Source organism: Amblyraja radiata, chromosome 1 (genome assembly GCF_010909765.2).
Source record: "Amblyraja radiata isolate CabotCenter1 chromosome 1, sAmbRad1.1.pri, whole genome shotgun sequence".
NCBI lineage: Eukaryota > Metazoa > Chordata > Chondrichthyes > Rajiformes > Rajidae > Amblyraja > Amblyraja radiata.
This window is the reverse complement of record NC_045956.1, coordinates 77,112,042-77,131,603: the sequence shown is the minus strand read 5'-3', so window position 1 is coordinate 77,131,603 and position 19,562 is coordinate 77,112,042. Positions and strand designations below refer to the sequence as shown.

The 19,562-nt window shown below is 44.4% G+C and overlaps 1 protein-coding gene across 7 annotated transcripts in view; it reads right to left on the bottom strand.

Annotated features, from left to right (window-relative positions):
* lin54 (lin-54 DREAM MuvB core complex component) overlaps positions 1-15,578 on the bottom strand; it is a 97,205-nt gene extending 81,627 nt beyond the window's left edge. For 2 of the 7 annotated variants that reach the window (XM_033024991.1, XM_033024999.1), the window contains exon 1: positions 15,383-15,578. The gene's annotated coding sequence lies outside the window, so the exon portion shown is untranslated. The remainder of the gene's footprint in view (positions 1-15,382) is intronic. The other 5 variants (XM_033024966.1, XM_033024981.1, XM_033024973.1 and 2 more) reach the window with 3 other exon arrangements.
* Between the last annotated feature and the right edge of the window lie 3,984 nt (positions 15,579-19,562).

Here is a 19,562-nt window from a genome sequence, read left to right as displayed (position 1 = left end):
TCTCGGGGTTTATAAGTTTTTCCTCATCTCAATCCTAAATGGCCCAGCCCTTATTCTTAAACTGTGACCCCTGGTTCTGGACTCTCCCAACATCGGGAACATTTTTCCTGCATCTGCCCTGTCCAATCCTCTAAGAATTTTTAATGTTTCTATAAGATACCCTCTCATCCTTCTAAATTCCAGCGAATACAAGCCCAGTCGACCCATTCTTTCATCATACGTCAGTCCTGCCAGCCTGGGACATTATGTCCTCAAGACTTGTCTTCAAGTTGATAAAGGACCTTCTACTGCAACAGGTTTCAAGGTGGAAGAAAGCAGTTTCAGCAATGATGAGAACATGATAATTGAAATGTGGAGAAATTATGAAGATAATCCTAGTTTTGCCCCTGTGCTCTGTTTCCAAAAAGAGTTGAGTTTGTGTCATGGTGGATGACCATGATAGGCCTGTCCCACTTAGGTGATTTTTTGGGCGACTACAGGAGACTGCCGCAAAATTTTCAACATACGGCTGCACAGTAACGGTAAGTCCTTTAGAGACTCGGGGGGGGGGGGGGGGGCCTACGACCGCCCTTGACTGCCTGAACTACATAGCGACCCCACTCCACTGCATTACGAGTTCAAAAGAACCATGCTGAAACATTTTCCGAGACCTAGCTGAGTATGCGGGACTTCCCTCGAGCGTGAAGGAGAGTTCCAGTGACCTCATAGGACCTCCTAGAACCACGTGTCGACCATGCTGTGAGTTTGAGTCGAGGGCAAACTCTTCTAAACTAGCAGATTAGTTCACTGCAGTGGGACAGCCCCGCTAGATAATTATCTGGTTGAAATGAAAACTGAAAGTCACAGGTATCTTTTAAATAGTTTTGAATTGTATATTTTGTTTTCCATGACAAAATATAATCTGCAAACAGCAACTGGCAGATCATATTGTCAACAAGGCTCTGCTGTTCCTCGGCTACTTCATGCAACCATTGGCAAGTGAGAATAAATTATACCCAAATGCCTTTTCTGGAAACATACAGTAGCAAAATTATGAAATAATTAAAGGAAAATTCAAAAACAAGATAGAAAACCTTTTAGAATAAGGCGATTTCTCCGACGTTTTTGTCAAACATTAAGCTTAAAGAGCTCTAACTGTCCGAGTGGTGCACTAATGCACCAAACATGTACTCCTTACAGCAAGATCTATTAATGCTGTTAGGAAGGGTTTACACTAAATTGGTAGGAATATTTCATGATTTCAGTTACCTACACTCAATCTACCGCTTCTGGTAACAGCTCTTCCATGCTCTGCATTCTACACTCTCCGCCCTGTTCCAGCACTAGTAGACCCGCTCTGTCTCATCGCAGCTCTGGGCGTCACTCACCCTGACCTGCAATGGACCTCAATTTCACATATTTCAACCCTGATCCATGCCTTCAATCATTGCTGTTTAATTACCTGGCCTCCACTAAGGATCACAAGCTAGTCCGCTAACATCTCCTTTCCGTGGAGAAACGTTCTGACCTGAAACATCACCTATTCATGTTCTTCAGAGATTCTGCCTGACCCGCTGAGTTACTGCAGCACTTTGTCTTTTTCTGTAAACAAGCGTCTGCAGTTCCTTGTATTTCCACACCTAATACAGTGCCCTCCATAATGTTCGGGACAAAGACCCATCATTTATTTATTTGCCTCTGCAATCCACAATTTGAGATTTGTAATAGAAAGAAAATCACATGTGGTTAAAATGCACATTGTCAGATTATATTAAAGGGTATTTTTATACATTTGTTTCACCATGTAGAAATTACAGCTGTGTTTATACATAGCCCCACCCCCATTTGTTGAAAATTTGGCAGCAGTCACCTGTAGTCACCCAAAAAATCACCTAAGTGGGACAGGCTCAACTCTCTCTAGAAAACAATAATGAAGACCCCCACAGCCAGCAAATTGTTGATCCTCCTGTACACTTAAACACACCACTTGTTCTTTAAGTCTCAGGTTTTCTGCTTGACATTCAGGCATCCATTGATTTGTTTTTTTCCCTTGAAGCATGGTGGAGTTTCCAATTCTATTATGCTTTCTGCTTGTGGTTTAATTGTTCCTCGTCATGCTCTTCAAAAAACAGTGATGGTTCTCACCGCTAGATATGAAAAGATGTCATTGATTGGAACGTGTCAAGTCTGGCAAGATTATTTAAACAGGGCATTCTTCAGAACAAGAACCCTCTCAGTTTAATATCAGTGACTGGGGTACGATTTTAGAAGCAATAAATCAGAAAATATATTAATAGGTTTTTGGCGGAATTTGAGTTAATTGTGGAAGCTTAGCATGGATTTGAAAAAGGCAGATTACTTTTGACAAATCTAATTGCATTTTTTAACATAGTAGCAAAGCCTCACACGAGGTTGGTCAACCAGTTCTTGAAAATTAGGATCAATACACTAACAAGGCTTGAAATTGAATATTACACAAAAAGCAAAGAGTGTGAACAAATTGATACTTCTCAGGTCAGTAGGCCTGATTTATGGGAATTTATGGGGTACCACAAGGATCAGTGATTGAGTTCTACCTCAACAATTCGACTCACGGGGCAAATGTTTCCAGGACTACAAAATAAGCAGATTTGCAAGAATGAAGGAAGGAGTCTCGGTTAGATTATGCGTGGAGTACAGTTTTGCAGTAACCACCTAAGGAAGAATGCAAGGTAGACACAAAATGCTGGAGTAACTCAGTGGGTGAGGTTGCATCTGAGTTACTCCAGCATTGTGTCCAGAGATGCTGCTTCACCTGCTGAGTTACTCCAGCATTCTGTCTACACCTTCGATTTAAACCAGCATCTGCAGTTCGTTCTTACACTTGCAATAAGCGGAGAGTGCAGTGGCGATTTCCTGGACAGGGATTCCAGGTTTACTCTATGAAGGGAAACCAAGTGTACTGGGAATGGTATTCCCTAGAATTAAAAATAGAAAATCACAATAAAACACACACAATTCTGAAAAGGGATTGACAGGCTAGATGCTGGTTGGATATTTTCCCTCACCAAGAAGGACTTGGAACGCAGTTTCAGAATAAGTGGAAGGCTGTTTAGAATTGAGGAAAAATATCTTCACTCCATGGATGGTAAATCTTTGACATTCTTAATGAAAGGCAGAACAGCTTTCAAAGTTTAGTTAGCTTTTTCCTATTATTTCCATTAGGTTAATGAATGGAATGCAGTGGGCAATGTCCATACAAATTTTAACAGAGCACTTGACCACATAAAAGACGATCACAAAATTGAGGTGCGTGGAATTTTCAAAGCAACCACCATTTTCATTTTCAAAGCAACCACATTTTCAAAGCAACCACCATTTTCACTTTCAATAAGCCAAAAACAGCTTTTGCATTTTCAAAACAAAAAACAGCTTTAGCATTTTCAAACCAAGACACTTTTGCATTTTCAAACCAAAAAACCTATGCATTTTCCAAACAAAAAAACTTTTGCATTTTCCAAACCAAAAAACTTTTGCATTTTCCAAACCAAAAAACACTTTTGCATTTTCAAAGCAAAAAACAGCTTTTGCATTTTCAAACCAAAACACACTTTTGATTTTTCAAACCAAAAAATACTTATGCATTTTCAACTACATTTTCAAACCACATTAAGGGCACTGACAGGTCAGTAAAATCACTCAGTTTAGTAGATATGTGTTCAGTGTGTGTTCACAGCTCAGATTGAGAGCTGAGAGCCATGACCTCTCGCTCCCCCATCTTGCAGAGAACCGAGGCACCTCAACACTTCTGGGTTTTATAGTCCCTACCCCCTCCCACCAGAAGGGGCGTGGTCTTCATGGCATGATTGACAGGATAGAGAATCTCAACATTTTTTAAACATTAATAAGTCTTTTATTTTTCATCGATGGGGAAAATCCTCTTGTCCTGCGCAGCGGAGGGGAACTCTGAGTAAGATGGCCAAAAATCACAGCCATAAGTGGCAGCGTTTTTTCTAAAATCAATATGCAGTGCAAACAGGAAATGGTCAAGGTCAGAGTTTTAATTATATAGATGCAAACATACCAAGAACCCTTCGTAGAGAGTTTAAAGTAGCCGGAACAGGTATCTCTTGGAGTGGACGGAGTCTTTCTGGATCAGGCTTGTTTATATCATTTCCAACCGAATAACCAAGAATATTAATTGATGACACTGATGGTATTGACTTTGCCTCATTTAATGTTAAACTTTTAGAATGTACAACTTCAAAAAAACGTTGTACATTTTCGTCATGTTCAGCTTAGTCTTTTCCTGCAATAGTTATATTATCAAGATACGGGAAAGTATCTTTAAGGTTTTCCTGTTCAACAAGTTTGTTCATCTCTCTCTGAAAAACAGCCACACCATTAGTTACACCAAAATAAACTCTGCAGTAGTGGTATAATTTCCCATTTGCTTCAAAAGCAGTGTATTTCTTCTCGGATTCTTTCAAAGGAATTTCTTAGTAAGTACTTTTTAGGTCAAAAGTAGAGAATATCTTATACTTAGCTAATGTATTGATAATCTCTTCTATACAAGGTAATGGATATGCATCAAGGTCTGTGAACTGGTTTATAGTTTGAGAGTAATCAATGCAGAGTCTCTTTCTATGTTTCTCCAAGGAGATCCTTAACCACGACAACTTGTGCCCTCCAAGGGGAAGTGCTGGGTTCCATGATAACTTCTCGTAAAAGATTAGTTACTTCTGTGTTGATAACGTTTCTGTCATCTTTACTAAAATGTCTTGATTTTGTAGCAATTGGCTTGCACAGGGGATAAATTAGTGAATAATTAAGGACATTCAACAGATGCAGCAGAAAAAACACATAATGCTGGTGGTTTTGACAATACAAGATCAGGCATAGTTCCTTCATACATTATTTGAAGTGATCTGTGCTGTTTCTGAAAATCCTGATCTAGAATTATATCGCTACACAAATCTTTCAAAATACCAAGACATTCAGATTTATAACTAATTTTGTTCAGAATAAAGTCTACAATACAAGATCCAATAATTTGAGTATTGAGAGTTACATAGAACATAGAAACATAGAAAATAGGGGCCAGAGAAGGTCATTTGGCCCTTCGAGCCAGCACCGCCATTCATTGTGATCATAGCTAATCGTCCCCCATCAATAACCCGTGCCTGCCTTCTCCCCATATCCCTTGATTCCACTAGCCCCTAGAGCTCTATCTAACTTTCTTAAATCCATCCAGTGATTGGCCTCCACTGCCCTTGACGGATACTGTTGTAGCTGCTCTGAGGAAATGCAGCTGTAATTGCACATAAAGAGGTCATATACATGGCAGCAGTCACACTTTTAGTAGTTGCTTTGGACTTGCATACTCTAGAATAGTGTTCCTACTTGCCACAATTATTACAAGTTGCCTCTCGAGCAGGACATATCTTTCTATTATGAATATTACCCCCCCGCAAAAGTAACACTTCCTTTTCAAGCAAGGGCACATTTATCAGTAGAAATTGTTTCAGCTTGCTCCATATTAGTACTTGGGTGAGATTTTTTGTAGTAGTTGCAGTAGAATACACATTAGATGAGCCATAAGCATCTGAATTTTTCTGAGCCAAGTCTAATGAGTAGGCTTGATTGTAAGCTGACTGTAGATCCAAGGTTTTGTTTTCTAATAGTCTCTGTCGTATTAAAGGCGATGCCAAACCATTGATAAGTCTCGAATAAGTTCCTGTCAATATTGATCAGCTGTAACTGCTTTGAAGGCATAGTATTTACTAAGTCTTTGAAGTTCTTGTAAAAATTCATCGTGACTCAACAGGTTTTTGTTTCCGAGTAGCAAGGAGGTGTCGAGCAAATATTGCGTTGGGTGTCTTAACGAAGAGTCTGCTTAGTACTTCAATAGCAGAATCATAAGTTGTACATTCCTCTATGTAATCATATACATCATAAGAGACAGAGCTTATTATTGTCCTGAATCTGTCTGGTGCATTGTTGCCACACTCATCAAATAAGTTATTTAGTGTACGAAGTCAGTGCTTCCATTCCTTTGCAGCAGTAGGTGAGTTGGGATCCAGATCCAAGCATTGTGGTTTCAATAGTTTCTCCATCTCGATGTCACACTGCTTAACTTCGGAGGTTGAATTGCTTAAATTGTTGTGAGGCAAATGAAACTTTAACGCTACTCGTAATTTACTTAAACTTTATTTAAGCTTTAAGCAACTCATTTCCGTAATACATAACTTCATACATAACTGGAAAATATCGCTGATTCCGCAGGCCTCTCCGACCCGAGACCCCGCACATGCTCACACTCTGGAAAGGCCCCGCTAATGCGCACACTCTGGAAAGGCCCCGCTAATGCTTATACTTCAGGAATTGACACTGTTTTCTGCTGCAAAGCACAACATTCCTGAAGGCTGCGTTATGTATTGAGTGCCAGAGTTCAGGAGCTGAGTAAGCAAATATATGATGGGAGTGGAAGGAGCCAGTCATCATGGTATATGTAGGCATCAACATACACAAGACAAAGAAAGAGGTTCTGCATAATCAGTACAAAGAGCTAAGCACCAAATTAAGCAGAACCCCTAAAGGTCACAACATCCAAATTATTACCCAAGCCAAGTGAAAATTGGCACGGGACAAATAAGATTAGTACAGGTGCACAACCTTTTATCCGGAGTTCCGGAAACCGAAAAGCTCCGAAAACCGGACATTTTTTCCAGGATGTCGTCTGCACACCAAAGCTCACGTTTGGCGCCAAACTTGACCCGAAACGACCCACGGTCAACCCAGGTCTGTACTACTGTAGCGGCTGCCTCCTCCCCGGAGACCGGGGAGACACTTAAACATCTGTAAATCATTGCTTAAATGTTAATCAGTTAGTTTGGAGGGCTTTTATGTGAAAGGGGGGGGGGGGGGGGGGGGGGTGTGAAGGGGGAAAACTTTAATTCTTATTCCCCTACCTGGTCGGAGAGGCGGGGAGCGGGCAATGCCTTACCGGGTCGCCGTGCAGTAAGCTCCGGAGCGCTGTGGCCGCCGACTCCCAACATCGCGGAGCTGGGGCTGCGGGCGTCCGGCCGCGGGCGGCGCCGGTTGTAGCTCCAACCCTGGCAACTCTACCCCTGGCTGTGCAGCGCTCCAAATCCAGCGCGGCCCGTGGCCGGACACCCGCAGCCCCAGCTCCGCAATGTTGTGTGTCGGCGGTCACAGCGCTCCGGAGCTTACCGCACGGCGACCCGGTAAGGCATTGCCCGCTCCCCGCTGGTATCCCAGCGCTGCGACGCCGCCGACTCCCAACATCGCGGGCTGTGGGCGGGCGGCGCTGGATTTGGAGCGCCGCGCAGCCAGGGGTAGAGTTGCCGGGGTCGGAGCTCCAACCGGCGCCGCCCGCCCGCAGCCCCAGCTCCGCGATGTTGGGAGTCGGCGGCCTCAGCGCTCCGGAGCTTACTGCACGGCGACCCGGTAAGGCATTGCCCGCTCCCCGCCTCTCTGACCAGGTAGGGGACAAAGAATTAAAGTTTCCCCCTTCACCCCACCCCACCACATAAAATCCCTCCAAACTAACTGACTAACATTTAAGCAATGATTTACAATGATTCTCCGGGGAGGAGGCAGCCACTCCAGACTTTTCAAGTCGCCCGCGCTACCTACCTAATCTACGCTAAAGATCTTCCATTCAGAAATCCGAAAAATTCCGAAATCCGAGTAGTGTCTGGTCCCAAGGCTTTCGGATAAAAGGTTGTGCACCTGTAGTGAATATATGGCTCAGAGACTGGTGTGGTAGAGTGTGTTTGGGCTCCGAGGCACCAGTGCCACAATTAGAAAAAATGGGAACTATACAGACGGGATGGTCAAAACCAAAACTAGGATTTCAACTCAAACAATGGGAGCAAGGGATGAGAGTTCAATAGACATGCTGTCATAAGATGGACACAGAACCATAAAGACATTAATATAGGAAATAATGAAAAGATTAACACAAAGGGATTTAGTATACAAATCTAAAAGTAAATGAGCAGAGAAGCTAGGATTCACAGCTAGTCCCTCCATATCCATACACAAATAGAACATAGTACATACAATTTAGAAAAGTAGTCTTTACTTGGTTTTCAATATCTTTATAACTCCTCTGCACCAATCAGATCTTTCCTGCTATGTGTGACCTGAATTGCAAGTGCTCAAACATTGTACTGCGTCCTAAGACGAAGACCTGATCGATGTGGATGGTGGAGAGGATTGGTGCCAGTGAGCAGAGGGACACAGAAAGATCCAAGGTCAGCTGCAGGAGGCGCCCTAAGGCACGTAGGCCGTCGTGGCCTCGTGAGATGGGGGGGGGGGGGGGGGAGAAACGGTGCTTTTGCAGGTCGAGGTGTTGGAAGCCCTGCAACAATCGGAGAATCGCGTGGACCAGATGCCAGGCAGGCCCCACAGAGGTCGGACGAGCGTACGGATTGGACGCGGTCTGCAGTGGCAGAACAGCAGTGAAGGACATCAACAGCATTGCCTGGCGAGGCCGGCCCCTCCAACTCGGACCCCTGCAAATCCATCCCAGTTCTTTCGCCAGGACATCGGGACTTTATGGCCAAGTTAAGACTCTACATTAAGGACTTAAACTTGAAGGATAAAAAAAGGCATCGGAAGCATGGCAACTCTTGTGAACCTGCTTCAGTGTAATCTATTATTCTTACAACTCAAGGTTCAAGATTCAAGAGAGTTTATTGTCATGTGTCCCTGTGGGGAAGCAGCTATTCCTGAACCTGGATGTTGCAAATTTCAGGCTCCTGTACCTTTTACCTCAAGTATGATTGTGCTGATGCATAGCAAATCTTTACTGAACGGTGTGCAAAAAAAAAAAGAGGAATTTCACTGTACCTGGATATTTCTGACATTAAAGCACCATTAAACCATAGGATGTTACAAAAAATAATGATTGAACATAAAGCCTGGCTCATGGCAGTCAAAACAATGCAGATACCACTTTACTACTCGATTTACTTGTGTTACCACTTTCCGGGAGCTATGGACTTGGACCCTGATATCCTTCCATACATCAATGCTGTTAATGGTCTGGTCACTTACTGCATATTTTCCCTTTACATTCGACATCCCAACACCTCACTCTTGCTTCGATCAAACTGCACCTGCCACCTCTCCTGCTATATCTATAACTGATCTACATCCCACTGTATTTGACAACCTTTTTCATAGTCTGCAACTCCACCAATTGTTGTCATCTGCAAACAACAGGTCTCAGATCACCACTGGGCATAGACCTACAGCCAGAATTATACCCATAGAAGGCAAAGGGTGATGGTGAAGGGTATGCTAGTTCTGAATCTAAACCACCAAGTCACCATGAATCCATGCATTGTAATCTTCTGGATTATTTTACAATGCAGGACCTTGTCAAATGGCTTACTAAAATTCATGTAAATAACATCCACTGGCCTACCCTCAACAATTACCAGTCACCTCTTCAAAAAACGTAATCCAATTAAAGTACAACAAAGTTATGTTTACTGTCCTTAACTAATCCATTCTCTTCCAAATTTAAGTAAATCCTAACCCAAAATATCATCGCCATTATCTTCTTCACAACTAATGTAAGACTCACCAGCCTATAAATTTCCTAGATTATCTCTATTTTCCTTCTCAACCATTCCTCTGGGACCTTTCAAAAAAAGGGAGGTTGGGGTGAAGTGAAAAGAATGGAAAATATTTTTTTCCTGTAGAATGGCATTGAACTTGCTGTCTATAGGTTGGTGGAAAGAGATGCAATCAAGGACTTAAAAATAAACTGAATAAGCATTTGAAGTATAAAAATGCAAGGCCATTGGAATAGAGCTGGGGAATGGAACTGATCGGATTGCTCTGCAGAAAGCAGTCATGGATTTACATGGGCTACAATGCCCTTTTCTATGCTGCGATAACTCCCATTTCTATTGCATCACAGTATTGTCTCCAGCAGAATCTGAATTAGAATCAGTCAACATCCCCTGAAATATTAATATCAGCGCATCAACAAGTGATGGGAAAGGCTGACAAACCTTTGAAAATTCGATTATTTTTTTTGCAGTGGCAAATACACATTTACTGTAAACAAGGCACAAAAACTGGGATGCCATTTTGGAAAGTGAACACAGGTAGCCTTTACTGTGGAACAAACTGAACAATAGATCTTATATGTCTTGAGAGAGTGTGGCATATTTGAGGAATTTTGCAGCTGAGCTCATCAAATACAAGTTAAAGGTGTAACTACATCAAAGAGAAAAAAAAAAGGAACACTAGTCATGAGCATACTCAATTCAATGCAGTATAAATGGACTGTTCCCAGAGGCTAACAAAAAATATAGTAAATGAAGCATTTTTCCCATGTTGTCAAAAACAGGCCAGAAGATTCGGTAAGTTAAGAGATCATATCAATTAACCAAAACATTCTCTAGGGAAGCATTATCAAAAAAAGGCAGAGAACAGCAAAAACAACACATCTCTTGCGGATGTAAGAAAATTAAATTATAATGGAATGACAGGTGCAAGATATTATATGAATGTGCATTTTCACTGTTGGGAACAAAGTGAAAGGGGACCCACAGCACAATGATGAGAATGCCAATGTCCTTACTACCACTGAATGGAAATCCATGAAGAAAGTAAGAAAAGTAGTATCCAAAAAAAATCTCTGGACCATTGTCTGCATCACATGGTTCCAAAACATGGGTGCAGAGATGGTATATGCACATGTAATAATCTTCCAAAATCCTTCATGCTCTGGAATAGTTCCAGCAGGTGGAAAAATAACAAATGTAGCAGCAGCATTTAACAAATGAACATCTCACAATAGGTGTCAGAGAAAAAGCTTGAAGCCGTCATAAAAGGGCATACTAACAGAATATTTCAAAATCTACTTCCTCAACAACACTTTTGGCTATCTTCTGGAATCCTATCGCCAGGAAAAACCTGAACCCATACTCTTGTGTGCTTCGTACATAACAAAACGTGTTTATAAATACATTGTAATGCTCAAGTGTAATACTTCATTGAATGACTGGAAATAAATACTCACTCCCATCGATAACACCTCGTCTCTATAGTGGGAAAGATGCTGGAGTCAATTATTAAAGACGTAATAATGGGGCATTTGGAGAGCAGTAAAAGGATTAGTCCAGGTCAGCATGGATTTATGAAAGGAAAATCATGCTTGACTAATCTTCTGGAATTTTTTGAGGATGTGACAAGTAAAATGGATGAAGGGGAGCCAGTGGATGTAGTGTATCTAGACTTTTAGCAAGCCTTTGATAAGGTCCCGCACAGGAGATTGGTGACTAAAATTAGAGCACATGGTATTGGGGGTAGGGTGTTGACATGGATAGAAAATTGGTTGGCAGACAGGTGTTGGGGCCACAACAGTTTACCATATATATTAATGATTTGAAAAAGGGAATTAGGAGCAACAGTAGCAAGTTTGCGGATGACACAAAGCTGGGTGGCAGTGTGAACTGTGAAGAGGATGTTGCAGGGTGACCTGGACAGGTTGAGTGAGTGGGCAGATGCATGGCAGATGCAGTATAATATAGATAAATGTGAGGTTATCCATTTTGGTTGCAAAAACAAGGGGGCAGATTATTATCTCAATGGGGTTAGGTTAGGTGGGGGGTGGGGGGGGGTACAGCAAGACCTGGGTGTCCTTGTACACCGGTCACTGAAAGTTGGCATGCAGGTACAGCAGGCAGTGAAGAAAGCTAATGGAATGTTGGCCTTCATAACAAGAGGATTTCAGTATAGGAGTAGAGTTCTTCTGCAGTTGTATAGGGCTCTGGTAAGACCACATCTGGAGTATTACGTACAGTTTTGGTCTCCTAATTTGTGGAAGGACATCCTTGTGTTTGAGGCAGTGCAGCGTAGGTTCACAAGATTGATCCCTGGGATTGCGGGACTGTCATATGAGGAAAGATTGAAATGACTAGGCTTGTATTCACTGGAGTTTAGAAGGATGAGGGGCATTCTTATAGAAACATATAAAATTATAGAAGAACTGGACAAGCTAGATGCAGGAAATATGTTCCCAATGTTGGGCGAGTCCAGAATCAGGGGCCACAGTCTTAGAATAAAGGGGTGGCCATATAAGACTGAGGTGAGAAAAAAACATTTTCACCCAGAGAGTTGTGAATTTGTGGAATTCCCTGCCACAGAGGGCAGCGGAGGCCAAATCACTGGATGTATTTAAGAGAGAATTAGATAGAGCTCTAGGGGCTAGTGGAATCAAGGGATATGGGGAGAAGACAGGCACTTGATTCAGATTCAGATTCAATTTTAATTGTCATTGTCAGTGTACAGTACAGAGACAACGAAATGCATTTAGCATCTCCCTGGAAGAGCGACATAGCAAATGATTTGAATAAATAATAATAAGTGATAATAAGTGTCCGGGGGGTGGGGGGGTGATTGGCAGTCACCGAGGTACGTTGTTGAGTAGAGTGACATTCGCCGGGAAGAAGCTGTTCCTGGACCTGCTGGTTCGGCAACGGAGAGACCTGTAGCGCCTCCCGGATGGTAGGAGGGTAAACAGTCCATGGTTGGGGTGAGAGCAGTCCTTGGCGATGCTGAGCGCCCTCCGCAGACAACGCTTGCTTTGGACAGACTCAATGGAGGGGAGCGAGGAACCGGTGATGCATTGGGCAATTTTCACCACCCTCTGCAATGCCTTCCGGTCGGAGACAGAGCAGTTGCCATACCATACTGTGATGCAGTTGGTAAGGATGCTCTCGATGGTGCAGCGGTAGAAGTTCACCAGGATCTGAGGAGACAGACGGACCTTCTTCAGTCTCCTCAGGAAGAAGAGACGCTGGTGAGCCTTCTTGATCAGAGTTGAGGTATTGTGGGTCCAAGAGAGGTCATCGGAGATGTTGACTCCCAGGAACCTGAAGCTAGAAACACGTTCCACCTCCGTCCCGTTAATGTGGATGGGGGTGTGCGTGCCGCCCCTGGACTTCCTGAAGTCTACAATGAGCTCCTTGGTCTTCTTGGAGTTAAGGGCCAGGTTGTTGTCAGCGCACCATGCTGCTAAGTGCTGGACCTCCTCCCTGTAGGCTGACTCATCATTGTTGCTGATGAGGCCAATCACCGTTGTATCATCTGCATACTTGATGATGGTGTTAGTACCATGTACAGGTGTGCAGTCATAGGTGAAGAGGGAGTAGAGGAGGGGGCTCAGCACACAGCCCTGTGGAACGCCGGTGTTCAGGGTGAGGGTTGAAGAGGTGTGCTTGTCTAACCTAACAGACTGGGGTCTGTTGGTTAGAAAGTCCAGTATCCAGTTGCAGAGGGAGGGGTCGGTGCCCAGGTTACCGAGTTTGGTGATCAGTTTTGATGGTATAATGGTGTTGAATGCTGAGCTGTAATCGATGAACAGCTTACATGTTATTACATGAACAGGATATGGGGAGAAGACAGGCACTTGATTGGGGACGATCAGCCATGATCGCAATGAATGGCGCTGGCTCAAAGGGCCGAATGGCCTCCTCCTGCACCTCTTTTCTACGTCTATGAAACAGGACCACTAAATGCAGCACTCGCATTAGGATATTTGTAAATGTGATTACCACAATGCAATCATATTTTTGAAGGATAGTTCGTGTGCACGATGGGGGCGCTATTTAATGCACAGCATTGATCGTAGTACAGGGAAAAGATCGGGGAATTAACATTCTTGCATAAATGACATCTTTGCTGATTATTGATATAGAGGAAAATATAGAAATGACAATTTACAGTTGCTTTCTAAAAACAATGCACATAATTCAATGTACCATATTCTCATTAGCTCCTGGAACAGGTAACTCGACGGCTAGACAACTTAAAAACGTAACCTTCGAGGCGGAATCTGACACGTTATTGCGTCTTGGAGCCACGTCTCTCCAAATGATCTCAAAGATTGAACGGCAGACCTTTATTAACATCCATACGGTTTATGTTTGGCAGTGGAAACATGTCTGATCATTGAATTATCGGTGCGCACAAAACAACGAATGTTTAATTTCATATTTGTACTAGCCGGGTAAACCAAAACTAGGGTGTCGAGCTTTTTGGATTTGGCTCGAGTGTATTATTAGGCAGGGATAGCATTTCGAAAGCTCCGCCATTTTCACCTCGTCATCACATTTCCAGAGAAAGGCAGGGCCAGTGCGAGCCTAAGAGACACACAAAATAATACGAAAAAACCGCGAAAACAACTCAACAGGAAATACAACATCCCAAATAAAGCCCTCAAACAGCGTCCAACGCCACTGTCGCAATCTCCACCCACCCAAAAAGTTACAATAATCTACCCGCTGCAAGTAAAATCTCATCAGATGTGCACTAGCAACTCCAATACAAGAAAAACATTGTTTTCCTCCAAATCAAATAGCTGGCAGCTCAGGAAATGGTCACAGCGAAAAAAACAAGACTACACTGGAGCTAATCGACGAAGTGCCCTGGACATTACTCATAACGTTTACTGCACAAATCCTTTTTCCCGGGGGCAACCGCAGCTCTGGAGGACTGTCAGGAGCCGAGAGAAAACTACATGTTTTTTTAGCGATTGCTTCAGATCTACCTGACACAAGTACAGGTAGCCTGACACAAGAACAGGCAGAACAACAATTTGGATTAACGAAATCCAAACTGGAACACAAAGTGCAAAGCAGCTGTAAAATACCTGTGTTACAATCGGAAACCAAATCAGGATGATGACCTGAATTATTATATTCCAAAAAGTATTTATTGTTGTATGATATACTTTGGTGGAGACGCTTGGACTCAGACTGTTTCTCCACGCCCCAACCCCCCCCCCCCCCCCCCCCCCCCCGGTCACTCGGATGTGTTTTTGACGGGTCCAGAGAGGTGGGGCTGGAAACCAGTTTCAAACAAAACAGAGGGAATGAAGATGTTTATGAGAACTGTCATTGGAGAAGTGTGCCGGAGACAGGACAAGGACACAATACTGTGGGTCAACGGGAACAAGACTCTGAAAGGCCGATAAGAGAAACAGTGTAACGGATTGCTCCTGGAGCAAAGAGCACCGGATCCCGTCCGGATCCTCGGAGGGACTGTTCTCGGAGCGGAGACACCGGGTCCCTTCCCGATCGCCTGATTGCAGCTGGAGCAGAAACACCGGGATCCGATCGGATCGAGGGGTTGCTCCTGGAGCAGAGACACCAGATCCAGTCCGGATCGGTTGCTCGTGCAGCAAAGGGCACCGGATCCCACCCGGATCGAGTGGCTGCTCCTGGAGCGGAGACACCGACCGAGACTAACTCACTGCCAGGTCCATGCAGCCTGATGCTGGGGAGGGAGGGAGCTCTCCCCCCCCCCCCGTCGCCCCACTAGCCGGGAGACTCACACCCGCATTCCCAAGCGCCACTGCCAAGCAACTCACCGGCGTTGACGGGCAGACCGTTGTTGTGCGGGGAGGCTGGCGGTGCTGCGGGCCGGGCCGGGCCTGGTGGCGGTGGCGGCTCCCCCGCCCTCTCACTGAGCCGCGGTCGCCGGGACACGGAGCGTTTGTTCAAAATCACGCGCCCAGCGCCATTCCTCCCCCGTCCCGCATCCCATAATACCAGTGCGATCCGCGGAGCACGTCACGCCCGCACGCTCGCTCCCGCGCAGCCAGGCCCCGCCCACTCACTCACTCACTCGGCGCGCTCCCGCGTCAGTAGTCACGCGCACGCATGCTCGCTCCCGCGCAGCCAGGCCCCGCCCGCCCACTCACTCAGCGCGCTCCCGCGTCAGCCGTCACGCGCACGCACGCTGCCGCCAGGCCCCGCCCACACACGTCACGTGCTCTCACGCAGACAGACAGGCCCCGCCCATCCTCTACCGGGAGTCACGTCATCACGTCCTGTTCCCGCCCCAACTCTGCGCTCTGTCATCGCTTCAGTCTGAGGAAGGGGCCCGAGCGACCGAGCCTGAGGTGTTGCCCAAAGATTATAGAGGAGCCTGAGCCGCTCAGTTATTCCAACATATTGTGTCTGAAGAATAGTACAGGCGCTGAGCAGAGATCGGGAGCAATCTTCTTGGACAGGCTAGATGCAGGAAGATTGCTCCCGATGTTGGGGAAGTCCAGGACAAGGGGTCACAGCTTAAGGATAAGGGGGAAATCCTTTAAAACCGAGATGAGAAGAACTTTTTTCACACAGAGAGTGGTGAATCTCTGGAACTCCCTGCCGCAGAGGGTAGTCGAGGCCAGTTCATTGGCTATATTTAAGAGGGAGTTAGATGTGGCCCTTGTGGCTAAGGGGATCAGAGGGTATGGAGAGAAGGCAGGTACGGGATACTGAGTTGGATGATCAGCCATGATCATATTGAATGGCGGTGCAGGCTCGAAGGGCCGAATGGCCTACTCCTGCACCTAATTTCTATGTTTCTATGCTCTTGGAACCGCTGGGTTGCTCCAGCATCTTGTCAAGTCAAGTCAACTTTATTTGTCACATACACATACAAGATGTGCAGTGAAATGAAAGTGGCAATGCCTGCGGATTGTGCAAAAACAACAGAACAGAATAGAACAGAATCAGTATTTACATGTTAGAAAAAAACAACAATTTTAAAAAGATACAACACAACAGTAAATTAGTTCCTGGTGAGGTAAAGTAAAGTAAAGTATCCTTTATTGTCATTCAGACTTTTCAGTCTGAACGAAATGTCATGCCTTGCAGTCATAACATAGAATAAAATAACAAAACACACAATAAACACAAATTTAATATCCACCACAGTGAGTCTACCAGGCCCTCCTCACTGTGATGGAAGGCAAAAGTCTTCAAGTCCTTGTCTCTTCCCTCCTTGTTCACCCTCTGCGTTGAGGCGATCCAGGCTTCCGATGTTGCGACCCCGCCGGGTGATGGTAAGTCCCGCGGCTGAATCCGAGCTCCGCGAACGGACCGGTTCAAACTCCGCAGTCCGGAGCGGTCGAACCTGCCGCCCTCCAGTCCAGCGGACGAAGCTGTTGTTGCGGGAGCTCCAGGAAACAGGTCACCAACCTGGGACCTGCGAGCTCCCGACGTTGTCATCCACTGGGTCTGCGGCCGAGTCCACTGGGCCCGCGTCCGAGGCTCCGAAGTCGGGTCACCGCTGCCGCAGCGCCACCACAACCCCGAAGTTGGCCAGCCTCGCGTTGGTAAGTCCTGGCTCTGCCTCCGGAGCCTCAAGGGCGGTCCCAGTTGGAGGCCGCCAGCTCCGCCATTAGGCCTCAGCGCAGACGGAGACGGGGGATACGACAAGAAAAGGTAGCATCCCCCCCCGAAGAAAGAGGCCAAAAACATGTTTCTTGCCACACGCATATACAACTAAAATAAACTGAAACAGGATAAAACACAGTTTACTGGCCTATCTCTCTTCACATCCAGAAATCAAAAGAATTATGTTGTCAATGCAGTTAATGATTGGGCCTCTAAAGTACCTTGGACAGAGAATTCCAAAGATATACCATTCTTTAGGTCTCTAGTGAAATTGGAAATATACTTATGCCATCAATGTAGATTACTAATAATGGGGTACAAGCACTGGTCTTTGTCACTTGTCACGGGTTGCAAACCTGAGAAGGACCCTTTTATTCCTACTTTTTCTTTTCTAGCAGTTAACCAACGGTCAATCCTCGCTGGTACCGTTGCTTTTCATACACATTAGTTCGCAAATCCCTTATTGAAAGCCCTTAGAAAATCCAGATGTACCTCCACCACTTTCCTACATCTCTCCAAGGTATATCCTCAAAGAACTCTGATAAGTCAGTCAAACATGACTTCTCTTTCATAAATCCATTCACACTTTTCAATCATATTAATTTCCAATGGACTTAATATCACATTCTTCATAACAGGTTCCAGAGGTTTACCTGTCTCAGGCTGACAGATTGATAGTTCCCTCTTCCATCTCCTCTCTTAAATAATGCAATCACATTTACTGCTTGACAAGCATGACAAACTTGCAGGACAAATTCAAGAATCAAGAATTTGTTTGGAAGTTGACAACCAAAGTATCTCTATAGTGACTTCATTCAAATCATCCGGTTGTTGGGATTTATCACTTTTGAGGTCGATGAACTTCTCTAATAGTTTTTTATTAAACAAAACCTACTTGTTTTATTTCTTCATTTGCGCTGAACATATGGTTCGCCAATACTTCTGGGATTTCTGTTTGTCTGATTCTATGAAGGCAGATATAAAATCTCTATTTAATTTCTCTACCTTTTCAATATTGTTATGTATTTCTGGAAGTTTTTATGGTCTTTTAATGTGTCTCCAAAGACTGCTCACGTTACATTTCCCATTCTTTACTGAGCCTCCTTTGCATAATTCCCAAATGTTCTCAATCTCAGACTTACTGCTTTTTCATGTTATTCAGCAGAATTAGGCCATTTGGCCCATCAAGTCTACTTCGCCATTCAATCATGGCTGATCTATCTTTCCCTCTCAACCCCATTTTCTTGCCTTCTCCCCATACCTCCTGACATCCTTATAAACCAAGAATCTGTCCATCTGCACCTTAAAAATACCCAATGACTTGGCTTCCACAGTCGTCTGTTTTCACAGCATCTTCACAAGTCTCTTACTTAGATTTATCTTTATGGGTTGGACCACTTTTTCTGTTGTATTTTTGTGCCTTAAAAGTATGGACATTTGATGGAGATCATATATATATAGTTATGTTAAATGCTCGTCATTGCTTGTCCACTGTTGTATCCTTTAAGGGGTATGCTCAGAATAGTGGGATGGGCATTACTTGAGATTGGAGAATTCAATGTTCATGTTGAGTTGTGGGCTACCCAAGCAGAATATGAGGTGCTGCTCTTCCAATTTGCGTGTACCCTTAGCCTCACTCTGGCAGTGGAGGACAGACAAGTCAGTATAGGAATAGGAACTGAGGTGGTTAACAGTAATTATAGGGAGGTTTCACGGCAGTCGGGTCACGACCCATGACCCGTACTGTTGCTACGCTACTCCAAATGGAGTACATGGGATGTTTCCAGCGTAGCGGGCCCGTTAAACCCGCCAAAATGGTCAATTTTTGCGCTGTAAAAATTATGGAAATCGGGATAAGCGTGAGAGACATTTAGCCTACTTCAAAATTCCAAAAGTGAAGAGAAATGACGGTAGATAGAAGCGAGAGCTGAAGGGACCACAACAGCCAGAGTGCTTGGCGAACATTGACCGTTTGCTCACTGCATTTCATCAACTAAGGCATTATTTGTGTTTTTTCTTGATTCCTTTGGCATCTAAAAAGTTTCAGAAGTGATAAATCTGGCTGTAAAATTTTAAAATCGCCCATGGTTCTCGTGGGTTTTTACATACCAAAAGAAAACGCCTCTGAAGCAAAATTTACAGCCAGATTTATCACTTCTGAGACTTTTAAGATACCAAAGGAATCAAGAAAAAACACAAATAATGCCTTACTGTTGATGAAATGCAGTGAGCAAACGCGATAATCCCCAATATTTTAAATTCTGACATCTGCACGGCCAATGTTCGCCAAGCACTTTAGCTGTTGTTGTCCCTTCAGCTCTCGCTTCTCTATACCTTCATTTCGCTTCACTTTTGGAATTCTGAAGTTGGGTACATGTC